Below are 22,539 nucleotides of genomic sequence, written 5' to 3' on the forward strand. Positions count from 1 at the left end.
ATAGTGTAGTGTTAGGTGTAATTGTAACTTAGGTTAGTTTTTATTTTACAGGTAAATTTCTCTTTATTTTAGCTAGGTAAGCTATTAAATAGTTAATAACTATTTAATAGCTATTGTACCTAGTTAAAATAAATTGAAAGGTACCTGTAAAATAAAAATAAATCCTAAGATAGCTACAATATAATTATTATTTATATTGTAGGTAGATTAGGGTTTATTTTATAGGTAAGTATTTAGTTTTAAATAGGATTAACTTAGTTAATAATAGAAATATTATTTAGATGTATTTAATTAATATTTAAGTTAGGGGGGTGTTAGGGTTAGTGTTAGACTTAGGTTTAGGGGTTAATAATTTTATTACAGTGGCGGCGGCGTAGTGGGGGGCAGGATAGGGGTTAATAAATTTATTATAGGTGGCGACGGTGTAGGGGGGGCCGGATAGGGGTTAATAAATTTAATATAGGTTGCGGCAGGTTCAGGGAGCGGCGGTTTAGGGGGTTAATACATTTATTATAGTTGCGGTGGGCTCCGGGAGCGGCGGTTTAGGGGTTAATACATTTATTATAGTTGCGGCGTGGTCAGGGAGCGGTGGTTTAGGGGTTAATATGTATAGAGTAGCTTGCGGTGGGCTCCGGGAGCGGCGGTTTAGGGGGTAATAACTTTATTTAGTTGCGGCGGTGTAGGGGGGACAGATTAGTGGTGTTTAGACTCGGGGAACATGTTAGGGTGTTAGGTGTAGACAGCTCCCATAGGAATGAATGGGATGTCTGGCAGCAGCGAACTTGTACTTTCGCTATGGTCAGACTCCCATTGATTCCTATGGGATCCGCCGCCTCCAGGGGTGGCGGTTTGAAAACCAGGTACGCTGGGCCGTAAAAGTGCCGAGCGTACCTGCTAGTCATTTGATAACTAGCAAAAGTAGTGAGATTGTGCCGCACTTGTGTGCGGAACATCTGGAGTGACGTAAGAATCGATCTGTGTCGGACTGAGTCCGGCGGATCGAAGTTTACGTCACAAAATTCTACTTTTGCCGGTCTTGAGCCTTTGATAACTAAGGCGAATCAGCCTTGCCACAAATACGCTGCGGAATTCCAGCGTATTTGAGGTTGACGGCTTGATAACTAGGCCCCAAAGAATCCAAAATGTGGCAGCAAAATAGGAGTTTTATTATAAACACACACAGGAACAGCAGAGCAACGTTTCGGGAGTAACACCTTTGTCAAGCTGATTTTTCACTGTTCAAAACATCAATTTATACATAGCCCCCATTAGAGGGCGCTAAAGAGCATATAAAAATTAACTCTATCATATGCATTATGAAATCATTACACATTATGACAAATAACTTAATACAGGTGGCCCTCGTTTTACAGCGGTTCAATTTACACCGTTTCAGAATAACAACCTTTTTTTCCAGTCATGTGACTGCTATTGGAAAGCATTGAGAAGCAGTGCATTTATTAAAATAGCCAGTAGGTGGAGCTGTCCGCTTGTGTTGCAGCAAAGCCAAGCAAGCTGAAATTAATCAGTTTAACCAGACCTGAGCTATCGAGCAGATTTCAAAGGAACAAGATCTTCCTGTCTATAAATCAGTCCAGATTGGAATGCATAGAAAGAACTGTTTGCAGAAAAATGCAAGTGAAGTCTATGTTGTGTGATTATTTTATTAGGTTTATAATGCTGTTTAGCATTTAAAGTCTTCATTTCAAAGCTTTAAAAATAATGTATTAGGTTTTACTTATGACAATTTTGAGAGGGGCCTGGAACCTATCTCCCTCACTTCCCATTGACTTACATTATAAACTGGGTTTCAATTTACAACGGTTTCGATTTACAACCATTCCTTCTGGAACCTAACCCCGGCGTAAACTGAGGGTTACCTGTATACATGTTTACATTGTTTACCAAAAATCTAATAAGGTACAATAGAGTACAATAATATATTTCCTACATATAATAAGAAAGCAAAAAAGGAATTCATATATATACACACATACATAAATTCAATGTTACCTATAAGTTATTTCAAGAACAACATAGAGAGTTAGATCTATCTGTGTTTTTGTAAATAATACCCCTGTAAAGGATATGCCTTTTTTGTAATGTTTTGTAATTTTTGGATATGTAACTTTTTCATATATATATACACACACATACATAAATTCAATGTTACCTATGTTATTTCAAGAACAACATATCCAAAAGTTACATATCCAAAAATTACAAAAAAGGCATATCCTTTACAGGAGGATTATTTACAAAAACACAGATAGATCTAACTCTCTATGTTGTTCTTGAAATAACTTATAGGTAACATTGAATTTTTGTATGTGTGTATATATATATATATATGAATTCCTTTTTTGCTTTCTTATCATATGTAGGAAATATATTATTGTACGCTACTGTACCTTATTAGATTTTTGGTAAACAATGTAAACATGTATATTAAAGGGACACTGAACCCAAATTTGTTCATTTGTAATTCAGAAAGAGCATGCAATTTTAAGCAACTTTCTAATTTACTCCTATTATCAATTTTTCCTCGTTCTCTTGCTATCATTTTTTTTTAAATAAGGCATCTAAGCTTTTTTTTTGTTTCAGTACTCTGGATAGCACTTTTTTATTGGTGGATGAATTTATCCACCAATCAGCAAGGACAACCCAGGTTGTTCACCAAAAATGGTCCGGCATCTAAACTTACATTCTTGCATTTCAAATAAAGATACCAAGAGAATGAAGATAATTTGATAATAGGAGTAAATTCGAAATTTGCTTGAAATTTCATGCTCAATCTGAATCACGAAATTAAATTTTTGGGTACAGTGTCCCTTTAAGTTATTTGTCATAATGTGTAATGATTTCATAATGGATATGATAGAGTTAATTTTTATATGCTCTTTAGTGCCCTCTAATGGGGGCTATGTATAAATTGATGTTTTGAACAGTGAAAAATCAGCTTGACAAAGGGGTTACTCCCGAAACGTTGCTCTGCTATTCCTGTGTGTGTTTATAATAAAACTCCTATTTTGCTGCCACATTTTGGATTCTTTGCCATTCAGTCAGGACCATTTTAATGGCTAAGAGTTCACGATTACCCATGTCGTAATTCCTCTCTGCAGGAGTAAAGCATTTAGAGAAAAAGGCTAGAGGGTGCAACTTGGAGGTAGAAGGATCCCTTTGGGTTAAAACTGCTCCAGCCCCTATCTCGGAGGCATCAACCTCTAAAGTGAACTGCAGGTCAGGATCAGGATGGCGGAGCACAGGAGCAAAACAAAAGTTTTTTTTTCCGACGAGAGAATGCATCTATGGCTTCAGGAGGCAAATGTTTACAGTCTTTGTTCCGTTTTGCAACTCAGTGAGTGGAGCGACTATTTGGGAAAAGTTCTTTATAAACTTGTGGTAATAATTGGAGAACCCCAAGAATCTCTGTAAATCCTTTAATGAAGTGGGTTGAGGCCATTCCAGAACTGCGGTGAGCTTAGAAGGATCCATTGCAAAACCCTCCTTCGAGATGACATAGCCAAGGAACTGGATCTGAACTTGATCAAATTCACGTTTTTCTAGTTTGGCTACCAGAGAATTGTCTCTAAGACGTAGTACTTTTTCTCACTTGTTTATGATGCTCCACCAGGGTGGAGGAGAAAATAAGGATATCATCCAGGTAGACGATGACAGTGCGATTAAGGAGATGATGGAAGACATCGTTGACAAGTGCCTGGAAGACTGCAGGGGCATTACACAGCCCAAAGGGCATTACGAGGTATTCGTAATGCCCTGATCTTGTGTTGAAGGCGGACTTCCATTTGTGCCCTGGGAAGATACGAATCAGATTGTATGCCACATGTAGGTCCAGCTTGGTAAAGTAGTGAGCATTCTGAAGTGAATCATACAGTTCAGTGATCAAAGGAATGGGATAGCGATTCTTGATAGTGATGTTGTTTAAGGCCCTGTAGTCGATACAGGGTCTGAGCCCACCATCCTTCTTACTGACGAAAAAGAAGCCAGCCCCGGCTGGAGAGGTGGAAGTGTGACTGAAACTTTTAGCTAAGTTTTTTTAAATATACTCCTCCATGGACTTGGTTTCAGCTTTGGAGAGTGGATAAGTCCTCCCTTTAGGAAGTGGGGCTCCGGGAAAGAGGTCGATTTTGAAGTCGTAAGGACGGTGGGGTGGCAGCACATCGGCTGCTTTCTTTTCAAACACATCTGTGAAGTCTGCATATACTGAGGGAAGGCTTGAAGGGGTCTGTAGACTGGCTATGGCGATGTGTAGCAGAGGAGTAACCTTAGCAAGGCAGGAGTGGAAGCAGGAGGTACCCCAGGAGGCCAACTGTGCCTCAGCCCAGTAGAACTGTGGATTGTGTATACAAAGCCAAGGAACACCATGGATGACAGGCTGTGCTGGGGAATGAATGACTTCAAAGTGCAGCTGTTCGGTATGAAGGACTCCTACAGTCAGGGTTAGGGGTGCTGATTTAAAATGGATTAACTATGAAATAAGGGTAGTGTCATCCAGAGAACTTATTTTGAGACAATGTCTTTTCTGCAGAAGAGGCAACCCAGCCTGAATCATAAAACGGTGATCCAGAAATTTTCCAGCTGCCCCGGAATCAATGAAGGCTTGAGTGTGGACAGAATTCTGAAGGAAGGTATGGGTAACAGGTACCAGGATCCGAGAGGAGTGAGGAGATTTAGTAGTGATCATGCTTAGAGATACCCCTGTATTATCCTCTAAGCATTGGCTTTTCCCAGCCAAATTTCACAATTCTTTAGTTGGTGGGAGTTAGAACCACAATAAAAGCACAGTCTTAATCTCCTTCTTCTCTGTCTTTTAGACTTTGTGGGTTTGAAGGAGGAGAGATCCATGGGTTCCTCTACTGAGGTAACTGGAGGTGTTGAAGGGGTAGAGCAGTGCTTTCCAAACTGTGTGTCGGGACACACTAGTGTGTCGGCAGCAGTGTGTAGGTGTGTCCCTGCTTCAGCACAAATTTTTTTAAATTTTTATTTTTTTGTGTTTCTGACTTTCCGCCTGCCTGCTACGCATATTACATGGTTGACACATGATTGATAACTAGTGGGTCACCGATCATCTTAACCAATTGGCGCAGCTCAGTGGGAACTGAAACTATTCCCATTGGCGGCTTTGGCGGGACATTGGCTCCTGACTGCACGTGAAGTCTCCTTAATTGGCTCATGACTGCATGTGTAGTCAGTGAGTGGGACAGCAGTGTGTTTGCAGCACAGACAGTACTCAATCAGACTCACGGAGCTCTGAGGTTGGCAGCTTAAACGCTGAGCTTAAGTCAGAAGTCACAGTGGGGTTTTATTGCAGCTAGCTCCCGGTAGTGCATTGCTGCTCCTGCTCTTGATACATGGATAGGAAGTGGAAGCTTAAAAATGCTTGATGATGAAATGCGAGTGTTTTTATCTAACATTCCACCAAATATTCAGAAATTGTGTTCATCCCATCAACCTCATACACCCCATTAAAATAGTAAGTAGCTATTGGTGTTATTAAACTATTTTTTTTAATTCTTGCACATACATACTGTTACTTGTAAATACATTTCATTATTATATAATTTATGTATGTGTCTGTATCTCTTAAAACAAGTTAGTTTAACCTCCTTTTTGCTAGTACAACTGAATTAATTACTGTGTCGCAAAATGATTTAGGTCTAAAAAGTGTGTCACCAACATGAAAAGTTTGGAAAGCTCTGGGGTAGAGGATAGTGCAGAGACCGGACGAGTAGTAGTACAGGAGGGAAGGATTCTACAAGCTCTGTCTCTCTCAGCTTGTTTCTCCTGGAAGCGAGTGTCTAGACTGATACAAAGTGTTATAAAGTCATCCAAGGAAGAAGGAACATCACGATAAGTAAGTTCATCTTTGATGTGTTCATGCAGACCTCTCCTAAAAGCCGCCTTGAGAGCACTGCCATCCCAACTGGCCTGAAGTGTCAAGGTGCGAAACTCGATAGCATATTGTGCCACAGTTATATTGCTCTGGCGGAGATCCAGGAGAGAGTATTCTGCAGCAGAAGTACGGCCAGAAGTCCCAAATACAGAAGATAAAGCAGAAATTAAAGCATCAGCATTGTTCAGGAGTTGAGCGTTCTGTTCCAAAAGGGGAGAGACTCAGGCCAGGGCTTTGTCTTTCAGTAAGGAAATGATAAAGGTGACCCTTTACTGATGAGACTGGAAGGTGTGAGGATCATTGCGAAAATTCAGCCTGCACTGGTTAAGAAAACCCCTACAATCAGTAGTACCTTCATATTTGTCAGGTAATGGTATCCGGGGTATACTTCCAGAAGCAGGGGAAGAAGTTGCAGTACTAGGAGCAGAGACTGGCGGTGCAACAACAGGAGCGGTATCCTTTGGCGCAACTAGTGAGGAGAGCTGAGCGGTTACAATCCACACTCTGCAATTGTACGGTATGGGTTCCTAACATCTGTCCTTGAAGATAAAATGCCCTTGCTACCTCATTTGGGTCCATGGCCCAAATATAATGTAATACTCGTGGGATATTCCACTAACAAACCAAACTTGGCCAGTAGTCTTCTTATCCCGGCGTCAAGCTGGAATGATATAGAATATCCCAGAGCAGAGAAAGTTCGCAAAATGAGGTAAGCTGTACAGTAGGCAAGGTAGACTTTGGCGGCAACAGGTAGGGAATCCAGCGGTATGGCAGTTCAAGAGAAAACCAATAGAAGGACTGGAAAGCAGGCAGGAATTAGCAACAAGGGAATCCAGTAATTTACAGTTCAGGGATAAACCAATAGAATGGTCAGGCAGGTAGAGTTTGGTAACAGTATAGCAATCCAATGGTTCAAGGGTTAAACAGGCAGAGTGGTCAGACAGGCAGATTTCAGCAACAGTATGGCAATCCAGTACTTTAGAGGTTAAGCAAGCAGAGTAGTCAAACAGGCAGAATTCAAAAACAGTATGGCAATCCAGTACTATAGGGGTTAAGCAAGCAGAGTAGTCACACAGGCAAAGTTCAATAACGTTATGGCAATCTAGTACTTTAGGGGTTAAGCAAGCAGAGTAGTCAGACAGGCAGAGTTCAATAACGTTATGGCAATCCAGTACTTTAGGGGTTAAGCAAGCAGAGTAGTCAGACAGGCAGAGTTCAATAACAGTAAGGCAATCCAGTATACAGTAACACCCAAGAGCACACTAAGTAACACCTATACTTGGGCAGTGATAGGTAGAAAGTGAGCAACTTACATAGGCGCAGGATTCGCTCCACAGGAGATCCTGACCGGAGAATGAAAGAAACGTGCGGCGATGACGTCACCGCTGCACGCACACAGGAGCCGACTCTACCCTTGGCAACAAGCAAGCGCTGCGTCGCGTCCCTAGCAACAGCTAGAGCAGCGTGACAAGATCACCCTCCATGACATGGAATTGTTTTTAGTGTGGCCCAATGGTGTTTTCGGAAAGACATTGATGCCAACATTGGCATAGGAGCTATAATTCCCATTTTTTAATAAGTAACTGCTATTTTTAAAGGGTTAATAACCATTGAGCCACTGATTTCACTATGAATATTTACAGGGTAGATCCCCCTCCATGACATGGTATTGTTTTTAGTCTGGCCCAATGAGGGATTGGGCACAGAAATTGATGCCAACACTAGCATATGTGCTGTAATTCCCATTTTTTAATAAGTAACTGATATTTTAAAAGGGTTAATAACCATTGGGCCACTGATTTCACTATGAATATACACAGGGTAGATCCCCTTCCATGACATGTTTTTTTTTTTTAGTCTGGCCCAATGGGGGTTTGGGCACAGAAATTGATGCCAACACTAGCATAGGTGCTGTAATTCCCATTTTTGAATAAGTAACTGATATCTTCAAAGGGTTAATGACCATTGGGGCACTGGTTTTACATAGTTGCCAACATTTAAAAAAAAAAATTCCAGGGACAACTATGGTTTTACTGTTAATATATGTTTGATAGATCCCCTTCCATGACATGGCATTGTTTTCAGCCTGACCTAATGGTGTTTTGGACACAGACAATGATGCCAACAATGGCAAAGGTGCTGTAATTCCCACAGCCTGCTAAAATGCTGGACTGTCTGGTTTAATACTGGAACCTGGCAACCCTATGCTTGAGAGAAAAAAGGGCAGTGGTTGCAATTGTGCTTTAAAATAAATGTACTTTATTTTTTATTAAACTGGCACTGAGCAGGCCTTGATAACTGAAATTTCTCTCCAAAAAGTGACTGCTTTTATTTAATTCCTGTTCCAAAACTCCAACCGACATTATCCACCCATGCAACTATTTGTAAATTAAATTTTAAGAGACTTAATTTTTTTTACTTTATCAATTGTACTTTAAAAAAAAAAAAAAAAAAAAAAAGATTAAACATACTTAGATTTATGATAACCACGTCCCCAAGACTGGCCAGACTCTGGTCGACATGATATATTTGTTTAGACCTTTTTAAAAAAATATTATTTTAAAGCTGAATTCCTTTTTTTACATTGCTAGCATGTTAACAAATAAAACATTTTGAAAGGGCATTAAATGTAATTAACATGATCTAATTATCAAAATCATTGATGTAATTTTTAACAGATGTTTATTAGTGTGAATCGTTATATCTGCTAATATGTATTTCTTATTTATGTCTCTGCAGTTACTAATGGGGGTGGGGGTTAGAGAATAGCTAAATTTGTATATTTAAAATCATATACAGGTGCTTCTATGTGAACAGTTGGCAGTAAGATATAGAATTTGGGAATCAACTCACTAAAAGAGAAAAGTTTATTCTGGTGCGAGCCGCGAGAGACAAATATAAGAAACCATTAACCTGAAAAGTGAGTAACATATTACAAATGTACTTATAAGTATTTAGGATCACTTATACCACGACTCCTCATAAATTTTTAAGATAACACCTTCACGTGTGAAATACAAAGACACTCAACGTGACCGACTTCTCAGGGGAGTTGACAGGACACGTGGCGGGAAACATTTCCAGTCACTGATTGGATATCACACTCTGTTGGAAGTTTGTTCGAGGGAGTCGAAAGAACCAGTTTCCGACCTTAATTACTTTAGATTTGTGATTCAACAAGTGAGCAAGTCCTGGCAAAAATTGCGGCTTTAGGTAAGGAGATTCTCCTAGTATTGCTTTCCCCAGCGGATCCTCTTTCCCTTACATTTATACTAGATCACTATGTAAACGTGTAAAGTCTTGGTAAAGTAATTATAACAGCGTGGGTTTATTATGACGACTATTCATTTAGCTATCTAATGTGTAATATGTCACTTTAATCTGTTTAATTATAGCTCCTTATTTTCTATGCTGGCGAACATGCTGTTTGTATTGCGCTGGTTTTGTTTCTTTTTCAGCACTATTTTTTTAAATATTCTGCCTTTTGTATTCCTTATAAAATATAACATTTTATATAGCGTATTCTTTTTGTGTAAAATGTTAAAATACGAAATGGGGGCAAACATTTAAAATAAAAAATTTGGTTTAAATGTGTATACGTTTTTAAAAATGCACTTGCATATATTTGCAATATAAATATTTTATCGGCCTTACATTTAGACAGCCACTTAAAATAGCGTATACATTTTATTTAAAATGTACGTTTGAAAATGTTACTAGTGTTTTTATATGGATGTTCTACTTAAAAAAAAAAAAAAAAAAAAAAAAAGTGTTAAACATTTGAATTTCCCAGAATATTAATGTATAAGTCCATTCATTATGTATGTTATGTCAACGATAAGGGAGTTTGGTTTCTTATTCAAGCTGTTTCTTAGTCAATTGACTTTGAATTAAAAATATAGCTTTATTAGAATATGATTCATATGTTACACAGAGGTGAGTTCCATTTATACAACAATTGTGTATATACAAATGTTAAACAAAGGGCATACATTGGCATCAATACAAATATTACAATTTTAAATAAGTAACATATATTCTTATAGTGTTAATGACCATTGGGCCACTGATTTCACTATGAATATACATAGGGTAGACCCCCCTCCTCAATGAAATTGTTTATAGCCTGGCCCAAAGTTTTAAGCACACAAATTGATGCCAACACTGGTATAGGCACTGCAATTCCCTCTGTTGAAATAGTAACTGATATTTTCAAAGGGTTAATGACCATTGGGGCACTGATTTTATTGTTTATATGTAGGGTAGACCCCTCTCCATGACATGCAATTGTTTTTAGCCTGGCCCAATGGTGTTTTGGGCACAGAAATTAATGCCAACACTTGCATAAGGTGCTGTAATTCCCATTGTTAAATAATTGATATTTCAAAGGGTTAAGGTCATGACCATAGGGCCACTGATTTTAATGTTAATATATGTAGGGTAGAACTGCCTCCAGGACATGCCCTTGTTTATAGCCTTGCCCAATAGTGTTTTGGGCACATTAATTGATGCCCACACCAGTATACGTCCTGCAATACCCATTATTCAATAAGTAACTGGTATTTTCAAAGAGTTAACCATTGGGCCACTGGTTTTACTTTTAATATACATAGGGTAGATCCCCTTAAATTGTTTTTTGCCTAGTTTTATAGGCAAATAAATTGATGCCAGCACTGTAATTGTTTTTAGCCTGGCCCAATGGTGTTTTCAGATATGACATTGATGCTAACATTGGCATAGGTGCTGTAATTCCCATTTTTGAATATATAACTTATATTTTCAAAGGGTTAATAACAGTTGGGCCACTGATTTCACTATGAATATACTCAGGGTAGACTTCCCCCCCCCCCCTCCATGACATGGTATTGTTTTTTTTTTTTTTTGTCTGGCATAATGGGTGTTTGGGCACAGAAATTGATGCTAACACTAGCAAAGGTGCTGTAATTCCCTTTTTTGAATAAGTAACTGATATTTTAAATGGGTTAATCGCCATTGGGCCACTGGTTTTATTAATATATGTTGGTAGATCCCCTTCCATGAGATGGAATTGTTTTTAGCCTCACCCAATGGTATTTTGGGCACAAATTGAGGCCAACACTGACAAAGGTGCTTAAATTCCCATTGTTGGATAAGTAAATGATATTTTAAAGGCGTTAATGACAGTTGGGCCACTGATTTTACTGTTAAAGGGTAAATTCAGGTCAAATTAAATTTTCGTGATTCAGATACAGCATGTAATTTTAAACAACTTTCCAATTTACTTCCATTAAAAAAATGTGCGCAGTCTTTAATACACTTTGAGTCACCAGCTCCTACTGGGCATGTGCAAGAATTCAGACTATACGTATATGCATTTGTGATTGGCTGATTGCTATCACATGGTACAGGGGGAGTGGAAATATACATAACTTTGAAATTTGTTAGAGAAAAATCTACTACTCATTTGAAATTCAGAGTAAATGCTCTTGCATTTGTTGATTATGCAAATCTACTGTTTACTGGTCCTTTAATATACATAGAATAGATCTCCTACATGACATGAAATAGTTTATAGCCTGGCCCGATGGTGTGTTAGGCAAAGAAATTGGTATCCTTTATTAAAGAGAATACCTACATAGGCTCAGGAGCATGCACATGTAATGAGCACTATAAAGCATCAGTGTTTGTAACAATGTTTTAGCACTGTTAAACATTGTTAATATAAATATTGTTGCTTAGAATTGACAATGCTAAAATGTGCTTGCTCCTAAGCCTACAATGCTGCAGCTTGTTCAGGGAAGAGGAAAAGTCTGACTAAGCCTTGCTAGACCCTCAAAGTAGGCAGCATTATAAGAGAAACAAACGTGCACTGAATAGGAGCCCTGGGGTAGCTGTAGAAGATGAGGCTTCCACATGAGTACTACAATATGAGGTTCAGAAGATGATAAAGGGACTGTGAATCTGAGAGGGTAGTTAGGTTAAGCAGGAGGCTGTATGTGTGTGGGGGTAAGAAAGGCAGATAGGTGAAGCAGGGGGCTGTGCATGATTGAGGGACAAATAAGGTGAGCAAGGTGGCTGTGAGGGACAGTGGCAGGGTAAAGAGGGCTGTGTGTTTATTTGAGGGAGAGGGCCACAAAGGTTGAACAGGGGGGCAGATATGGTGAGTAGGGGGCTGTATGTGTGAGGGAGGGGCAGATAGGGTAAATAGGGTCTGTCTATAATAGCTGCATAGCCATACATAACCTACTGGCTACCGTAATGCATAAAAGTGCTCATACAACATCTAATTGCTACCATAATGCAATCTACTGGCTACCATATTATAGGTACAAAGTTATATATTTGCAGTTGGCTACTTAAATGCAGTTAGGGGTTTTACATCACCTACTGGCTATCCTGATGTAGACAGGTTGCCATTCATTACCTAATAGCTACCATAATACTACATCTGGCAATAAATTATCTCAGCTATTGGCTTCTATAATTCAGGTAAGTGTCCCTAGATTTGCTAATGTAATAAAGGTCAGTTACCTCTTGACTTACTCACTTGTATAAAGCATGTAGGTTATGCATTTGCTACCAGGAACTATAATGCAGCTCATTAGCCATATGGTACATATTGCATTAATATAATAGTAAAGATAAGTCACAACATATGAGCTAAAGGTCATCATAATCCCCAAGGCAGAACATACTGCGATGTGCAATCTCATCACCGAAAATTAACTGTTTCTACTGAATTTTTTTTTGCCTGCACTTTTAATTTCTGCCTGCAGGTGTCACTGTTCCATTCTCTCTCTCAATTTATATATTCACTACGTTCTTCACTTCAATTTCCTCCCCCTTCCTGAACTCCAGTGTGGTACAGGGTAACAGCACATTGCAGAAATGTTAAGTCCGGGCTTAACAAATGTTATTCTAGGAGCCAACCAAAATACTTAGAAGACAGATTTTATTTGTTCTTTAGTGTGTGTGTGTCTGTCTGTGTACGCACACACGCACGTAGATATATATGTGTGTGTATATATAGATATATGTATACTTATCTATCTAATCTATCATCTGGGACGTGCACTCGTAGGAGGGAGGGGAGGCAGTGCCTACCCTGACATATGTAAAATTAAATTTTAATTAAAACAAAAAAAGTAAAAAAAAAATAAAAATATTTTCCTCCCCATGTAATGCTATGGAGAGGCAGGTACAGGAACGCTTCTCTCCATTGCAGTACATGGGTCAAAGGAAAAGCTGTGCTGCAGCTCCACCTGTGTTCTGTCAATATATTAGCTGCAAAAATTGGGACCAATAGGAGGCACCCCTCTTGATGCCTCCTAGCAATTGAAGGATATATAGATTAATCAGGAGGATGCAGTGAGGGTCATGTGACACAACTGGAAGCTGAGGTAACCTAAGAACAGATGACACCAAGCAGAAGAGTAAAGTAGTAGTCTACATCTCTTGTGATTCACAAATTGTTTTCAGATACAGCTCATTAACAGGGGGGGACAGTAAGTGAGCATAACCCAATACTGACAGGAAGTCAAAGGGTCAATTCAAATTTAAATCCATCATTTAAAACCCAGAGTTTGAAGTTGTGTCCACATTATTTAAATTAAAGTTTTTGACATTGAATATTGCAAAGCCTCCCTTTTTCATGGTTATTTGATTTAATTAGGTACAAACTCCATATGTTATGTCAGTCAGTCAGAGGATGCAGTATCTATTTTTATTTTTCTCTGTGTCTCCATTTGTTTAACCCCTTAATGACCGGACCATTTTTCAATTTTCTTACCCTTAATGACAATGGCTATTTTTACATTTCTGCAGTGTTTGTGTTTAGCTGTAATTTCCCTCTTACTCATTTACTGTACCCACACATATTATATACCGTTTTTCTCGCCATTAAATGGACTTTCTAAGGATACCATTATTTTCATCATATCTTATAATTTCCTATAAAAAAAATATAAAATATGAGGAAAAAATTGAAAAAACACACTTTTTCTAACTTTGACCCCCAAAATCTGTTACACATCTACAATCACCAAAAAACACCTATGCTAAATAGTTTCTAAATTTTGTCCTGAGTTTAGAAATACCCAATGTTTACATGTTCTTTACTTTTTTTGCAAGTTATAGGGCCATAAATACAAGTAGCACTTTGCTATTTCCAAACAACTTTTCTCCTGTTAAGTGTGATCAGTCCACGGGTCATCATTACTTCTGGGATATTAACTCCTCCCCAACAGGAAGTGCAAGAGGATCACCCAGCAGAGCTGCTATATAGCTCCTCCCCTCTACGTCACACCCAGTCATTCTCTTGCACCCAACTAATAGGATGTGTGAGAGGACTGTGGTGATTTTACTTAGTTTTTATGACTTCAATCAAAAGTTTATTTTAAAACAGCACCGGAGCGTGTTGTTCATTCTCAGGGGGAATTTGAAGAAGAATCTACCTGAGTTTCTATATGATTTTAACCGGAGTAATTAAGATCATGTTGCTGTTCTCGGCCATCTGAGGGGTGAGGTATACTTCAGATCAGGGGACAGCGGGCAGGGTCACCTGCAAAGAGGTATGTAGCAGCTTATTATTTTCTGAGAATGGAATTAGAAAATACTGCAAATACCTATATAAAGTAAGTTCAGCCTTAAATGCAGTAGTAGCAACTGGTATCAGGCTGTCATGTATGTATATTTTCACTTCAGTATTCTGGGGAATGGCACTTCACTGGAATGATACTGTATGAATAAACCTTAGCCTATATTGCAGTGAGAACGGCTAGCAGTAGGTTTCTGTGACAATTTATTATCAGGTTAAACGTTTTGCTGGCATGTTAAATCGTTTAATTTTCTGAGGTACTGGGTGAAAAATTGTGTTGGGCATTTTATTCACTTTTTGACAGTTTACTGATCTCCCTCACTGTTGTGTGTGAGGGGGAGGGGCTTAATTTGGCGCTTTTACTACGCATCAGGAATTCAGTCACAAGTCTGCTTTTCTTCCCCGCATGATCCGGTTCGTCTCTACAGAGCTTAAGGGTCGTCAAAAGTTATTTTGAGGGAGGTAATCACTCACAGCAGACCTGTGATATAGTGCTTGACTGTGATATAAAAACGTTATATTCTGTACTTTTTTTCTGTCATTTAAGGGTTAGTTATCCATTGCTAATGGGGGCAATCCTTTGCTAAATATATAATTTATCCGGTAAAAATTTGATTTTATTGTTTCTCAACTGCCATAACTTCTGTGCTTCTTAAAGGCACAGTACGTTTTTTTTCATTCTATTGAAATTTAAATTGAAAAGTATTTCCAAGCTGCTGGTTTAATTGCTAGTGTGTTTAACATGTCTGATTCAGAGGAATATCTCTGTGCTATATGTGCTAAAGCCAAAGTGGAGCCCAATAGAAATGTATGTACTAATTGCATTGATGCTACTTTAAATAAAAGTCAATCTGTACAAATTGAACATCATTCACCAAACAACGAGGGGAAAGTTATGCCGACTAACTTGCCTCACGTGTCAGTACCTGAATCTCCCGCTCGGGAGGTGCGTGATTTGGTAACGCTGAGTACTTCAGGGCGGCCATTACAAATCACATTGCAGGACATGGCTAATGTTATGACTGAAGTTTTGTCTACATTACCCGAACTTAGAGGGAAGCGTGATCACTCTGGGGTGAGAACAGAGTGCGCTGATAATACTAGGGCCATGTCAGATACTGGGTCACAGTATGCGGAACATGAGGACGGAGAGCTTCAATCTGCAGGTGACGGTTCTGATCCCAATAGAGTGGATTCAGACATTTCTAATTTTAAGTTTAAGCTTGAGAACCTCAGCGTTCTACTAGGGGAGGTATTAGCGGCTCTGAATGATTGTAACACCGTTGCAATTCCAGAGAAGTTATGTAGGCTGGATAGATACTATGCGGTACCGGCGAGTACTGACTTATTTCCTATACCTAAGAGGCTTACAGAGATAATTACTAAGGAGTGGGATAGGCCCGGTGTACCCTTTCCCCCCCCCCCCTCCTGTATTTAGAAAAATGTTCCCAATAGACGCCACCACTTGGGACTTATGGCAGACGATCCCTAAGGTGGAGGGAGCGGTTTCTACTCTGACTAAGCGTACCACTATCCCGGTGGAGGATAGCTGTGCCTTCTCAGATCCAATGGATAAAAAATTAGAGGGTTACCTTAAGAAAATGTTTTCAACAAGGTTTTATATTGCAACCCCTTGCATGTATTGCGTCTGTCACGGCCGCCTTTTGGTCCGAGTCCCTGGAAGAGACTCTTGACTCAATTACTATCGAAGAAATTTCAAATAGGCTTAAAACCATTAAGCTAGCTAATTCATTTGTTTCAGATGCCGTAGTACATTTAACTAAACTTACGGCTAAGAATTCCGGTTTCGCCATTCAGGCACGCAGAGCACTGTGGCTAAAATCGTGGTCAGCTGACGTTACTTAACATACCTTTCAAAGGGCAGACCTTATTCGGGCCCGGTTTGAAAGAAATTATCGCTGACATTACAGGAGGTAAAGGCCATGCCCTGCCTCAAGACAGAGCCAAGCCTAGGGCTAGACAGTCTAATTTTCGTTCCTTTCGTAATTTCAAAGCAGGAGCAGCATCAACTTACTCTGCTCCAAAACAAGAAGGAGCTGTTGCTCGTTACAGACAAGGCTGGAGACCTAACCAGTCCTGGAACAAGGGCAAGCAGGCCAGAAAACATGCTGCTGCCCCTAAGACGGCATGAATTGAGGGCCCCCGATCCGGGAACGGATCTAGTAGGGGGCAGACTTTCTCTCTTCGCCCAGGCTTGGGCAAGAGATGTCCAGGATCCCTGGGCACTAGAGATCATATCTCAGGGATATCTTCTGGATTTCAAAACCTCTCCCCCAAAAGGGAGATTCCATCTGTCAAGGTTGTCAACAAACCAAATAAAGGAGGCGTTTCTACGCTGCGTACAAGATCTGTTACTAATGGGAGTGATCCATCCGGTTCCGCGGTCGGAACACGGACAGGGATTTTACTCAAATCTGTTTGTGGTTCCCAAGAAAGAAGGAACCTTCAGACCAATCTTGGATTTAAAGATCCTAAACTAATTCCTAAGAGTTCCATCGTTCAAAATGGAAACTATTCGGACAAATCTACCCATGATCCAAAAGGGTCAGTACATGACCACAGTGGATTTAAAGGATGCTTACCTTCACATTCCGATTCACAGAGATCATTACCAGTATCTAAGGTTTGCCTTCCTAGACAGGCATTACCAGTTTGTAGCTCTTCCATTCGGGTTGGCTACGGCTCCAAGAATCTTCACAAAGGTTCTGGGGGCTCTTCTGGCGGTGCTAAGACCGCGAGGAATTTCGGTAGCTCCATACCTAGACGACATTCTGATACAAGCTTCAAGCTTTCAAACTGCCAAGTCTCATACAGAGTTGGCATTTCTAAGATCGCATGGGTGGAAGGTAAACGAAAAGAAGAGTTCTCTTTTTCCACTCACAAGAGTTCCCTTCTTGGGGACTCTTATAGATTCTGTAGAAATGAAGATCTACCTGACAGAAGACAGGTTAACAAAACTTCAAAACGCTTGCCGTGTCCTTCATTCCCTTCAACACCCGTCAGTGGCTCAATACATGGAGGTGATCGGCTTAATGGTAGCGGCAATGGACATAGTACCCTTTGCACGCTTACACCTCAGACCGCTGCAATTGTGCATGCTAAGTCAGTGGAATGGGGATTACTCAGATTTGTCCCCTACTCTGAATCTGGATCAAGAGACCAGAAATTCTCTTCTGTGGTGGCTTTCTCGGCCACATCTGTCCAGGGGGATGCCATTCAGCAGGCCAGAATGGACGATCGTAACAACGGACGCCAGCCTACTAGGTTGGGGCGCTGTCTGGAATTCCCTGAAGGCTCAGGGATCATGGACTCAGGAGGAGAGTCTCCTGCCAATAAACATTCTGGAATTGAGAGCAGTTCTCAATGCCCTTCTGGCTTGGCCCCAGTTATCAACTCGGGGGTTCATCAGATTTCAGTCGGACAACATCACGACTGTAGCTTACATCAACCATCAAGGAGGGACAAGAAGCTCCCTAGCGATGATGGAAGTATCAAAGATAATTAGCGGGGCAGAGTCTCACTCTTGCCACCTATCAGCAATCCACATTCCGGTAGAGGAGAACTGGGAGGCGGATTTCTTAAGTCGTCAGACTTTTCATCCGGGGGAGTGGGAACTTCATCCGGAGGTCTTTGCCCAAATACTTCGACGTTGGGGCAAACCAGAAATAGATCTCATGGCGTCTCGACAGAATGCCAAGCTTCCTCGTTACAGGTCCAGATCCAGGGATCCGGGAGCGGCCTTGGTAGATGCTTTGACAGCACCTTGGACCTTCGGGAGAGCTTATGTGTTTCCACCCTTCCCGATGCTTCCTCGATTGATTGCCAGGATCAAACAGGAGAGAGCATCGGTGATTCTAATAGCGCCTGCGTGGCCACGCAGGACCTGGTATGCAGATCTAGTGGACATGTCATCCTGTCCACGTTGGTCTCTACCTCTGAGACAGGACCTTCTGATTCAGGGTCCCTTCAAACATCAAAATCTAATTTCTCTGAAGCTGACTGCCTGGAAATTGAACGCTTGATTTTATCAAAACGTGGATTTTCTGAGTCAGTAATTGATACCTTAATACAGGCTAGGAAGCCTGTTACCAGAAAGATTTACCATAAAATATGGCGTAAATACCTATATTGGTGTGAATCCAAAGGTTACTCTTGGAGTAAGGTTAGGATTCCTAGGATATTGTCTTTTCTACAAGAAGGTTTAGAAAAGGGTTTATCCGCTAGTTCCTTAAAGGGACAGATCTCAGCTCTGTCCATTCTGCTGCACAAACGTCTGTCAGAAGTTCCAGACGTTCAGGCTTTGGCCAGGATTAAGCCTGTTTAAAACTGTTGCTCCGCCATGGAGTTTAAACCTTGTTCTTAACGTTTTACAGGGCGTTCCGTTTGAACCCCTTCATTCCATTGATATAAAGTTGTTATCTTGGAAAGTTCTATTTTTAATGGCTATTTCCTCGGCTCGAAGAGTCTGAGTTATCAGCCTTACATTGTGATTCTCCTTATTTGATTTTTCACTCGGATAAGGTAGTTCTGCGTACTAAACCTGGGTTCTTACCTAAGGTAGTCACTAACAGGAATATCAATCAAGAGATTGTTGTTCCATCCTTGTGTCCAAATCCTTCTTCAAAGAAGGAACGACTTCTGCACAATCTGGATGTAGTTCGTGCCCTAAAATTTTATTTACAGGCAACTAAAGATTTTCGACAAACGTCTTCCCTGTTTGTCGTTTACTCTGGTTAGAGGAGAGGTCAAAAAGCTTCTGCTACCTCTCTCTCTTTTTGGCTTCGTAGCATAATACGGTTAGCTTATGAGACTGCTGGACAGCAGCCTCCTGAAAGAATTACAGCTCATTCCACTAGAGCTGTGGCTTCCACTTGGGCCTTTAAGAATGAGGCCTCTGTTGAACAGATTTGCAAGGCTGCAACTTGGTCTTCGCTTCATACTTTTTCCAAATTTTACAAATTTGACACTTTTGCTTCTTCGGAGGCTATTTTTGGGAGAGAGGTTCTTCAGGCAGTGGTTCCTTCGGTATAAAAATCCTGCCTGTCCCTCCCGTCATCCGTGTACTTTTGCTTTGGTATTAGTATCCCAGAAGTAATGATGACCCATGGACTGACTACACTTAACAGGAGAAAACATAATTTATGCTTACCTGATAAATTCCTTTCTCCTGTAGTGTAGTCAGTCCATGGCCCGCCCTGTTTTTTATGGCAGGTCTAAATTTTTAAATTATACTCCAGTCACCACTGCACCCTTTAGCTTCTCCTTTCTTGTTGGTTCTTGGTCAAATGACTGGGTGTGACGTAGAGGGGAGGAGCTATATAGCAGCTCTGCTGGGTGATCCTCTTGCACTTCCTGTTGGGGAGGAGTTAATATCCCAGAAGTAATGATGACCCGTGGACTGATCACACTACAGGAGAAAGGAATTTATCAGGTAAGCATAAATTATGTTTTTTTCAAAATTAGCGCTAGTTACATTGGAACCCTGATATCTGTCAGGAATACCTGAATATCCCTTGACATGTATATATTTTTTTTAGAAGACAACCCAAAGTATTGATCTAGGCCCATTTTGGTATATTTCATGCCACCATTTCAACGCCAAATGTCATCAAATAAAAAAAAAAAGTTCACTTTTTCACAAATTTTGTCACAAACTTTAGGTTTCCCACTGAAATTATTTACAAACAGCTTCTGCAATTAAGGCACAAATGGTTGTAAATGCTTCTTTGGGATCCCCTTTGTTCAGAAATAGCAGACTTATATGGCTTTGGGGTTGCTTTTTGGTAAGTAGAAGGCCGCTAAATGCTGCTGCGCACCACACGTAAATTATGCCCAGCAGTTAAGGGGTTAATTAGGTAGATTGTAGGGAGCTTGCAGGGTTAATTTTAGCTTTAGGGTAGAGATCAGCCTCCCACCTGACACATCCCACCCCCTGATCCCTCCCAAACAGTTCTCTTCCCTCCCCCACCCCACAATTGTCCCCGCCATCTTAAGTACTGGCAGAAAGTCTGCCAGTACTAAATAAAAGGAGTTTTTCTTTTTTTTTAATAAAAAAAAATAAAATGTTTTAGCTGTGATGGACCCCTGCCTTAGCCCCAACCTCCATGATCCCCCCCCCCAGCTCTCTAACCCTCTCCCCTACCTAATTGCCGCCATCTTGGGTACTGGCAGCTGTCTGCCAGTACCCAATTTGCCCCAAAAACAAGTGTTTTTTTTTTATCTTTTTTGCAATTTTTTTTTTTTTTTTTTTTTTTTTAAAGATTTTTATTAAGGTTGTGCTGAAAACAATACAACATATGCAAGGTAATATAATACAGAGCAAACATAAATGGTACATTTCAAATATACTGCTTCCATCTTAATAAATACGTTTTACAACATAGGCAATACTATGGAAGAATTGGAACCTTTTTTTTTTACAATTATATGAACACACAAAACCCAAGATAGAAATTAAAGGGAATCTAGAATAGGTTGACATGTAGTGTGCCATGGGATATGAATACTGTAAGCGCCAGTTAACTGCTGTAATATTATGCTAGAGTATGTAGACATGCAATAATTAAATTCAAATGGTATCAAAAATAAAGGTGCCAAGTATAAATTAAAATAACATAGTATGGAATACAATCTATGATGCGGTATAGGCAAGAGAAACCGCGTAGTTATCCCTCCCAGAGAAGAGGGGGGGGGGGTGGTAATTTAGATGCTATGGGACTCTCAGTTAACTAGGACGTAGATAGTTCACCAGGGAGAAGTATCTATGAGAAGTTAACCTCCTTTGACCTTCCTGTCATTCTTGATAAGCATGATAACACAGTAGAGCAATAATTGATAGCTATATATATATGCCAAACAGATGACAGACATAAATTAAACCATTTTCCATAGGGTGAACAAAAAATAAGGTACGTAGTGAAACCCTGTAATATCAACTGAGTGGAGGTACCTAAATAGGTTCATACATACATTATAAAGATTAGGCAGGCAATACTTGTGCGCAGTTAACATTTAGTGTGCTGTAGAGAGCGAGTTTTATCTAAGGTTCAAGGGTGTGCCAAGTCTCCAAACTTAGGAGAAAAGAAGTATTAATAGTGAGGCTATCAACTAGAACTATGGGGTAGGCTGACTATTATAGAGGGTCTACAGTATTAATTTTTGATACTACCTTCATAGACTCAAAGTAGAAATGTGCCTATCGAAACCAGACCACATGCGGGTTGGTAATCTACTCCTATAACCAATTTAAACCTTGTCACCTGGGTACGGGCCCTATACCCAGAGACCAGTATGTAAGCTGTTTTGAGTAATGAGGTAGGTTCCAATGTGAAATCATTCTTTTAACCCTAGTAAACGTGAGCAGACATGTTAGCATTAGTTTAACTAAGTTGGGAGCCTGCTCCCAACACCAGACAGCCACTCTTAATTATATATCTCCAGAAGTTATATGGGACTATACGTATACAGACATATGCATGTTCACAAACGCAGACACACACACATTTACTTGTATTTGGGTAGAGCTACGCTGGGTTATTCCTGAACTTTAGGACAGTAGTAAAATATGGAGTCAAATTAGCCGTGGGAGCACTGTGAGGTGAGTTAACAACAATTAGCATACATAGAGAACAAAGTCTAACCCATTCTGTGAATTAGCTATGGGAAAAATATATTAACTTATACAACAAGTGGAGCCTTATGGGATAAAGCTAAAGTCACCTATATAACCATAAGGGGTGAGTGCCAAACTATTCTAAACAAAACATATGGCGAAATTTGCTGCAAACTCAGATATTACTGCCACCATGTTAACTGTAAAAATATGCATTATCTCCCTATTAGCCTAGTTATAGCAGAATCAAGATGGCCATATAGAGCAGTCATTGCACAGTTATGACTCTAGTTCATGTGTGAGCTTCACAAGAAGTTTGCAGGGTGGCTTAGTTTTTTTATTTTATTTTTGTCCTTTTTTTTTTTTTCCCCTGTTTTATTTTTTTCCCCTTAAAAAGGAACTATGCATCTATTAGGC

Source organism: Bombina bombina, chromosome 2 (genome assembly GCF_027579735.1).
Source record: "Bombina bombina isolate aBomBom1 chromosome 2, aBomBom1.pri, whole genome shotgun sequence".
NCBI lineage: Eukaryota > Metazoa > Chordata > Amphibia > Anura > Bombinatoridae > Bombina > Bombina bombina.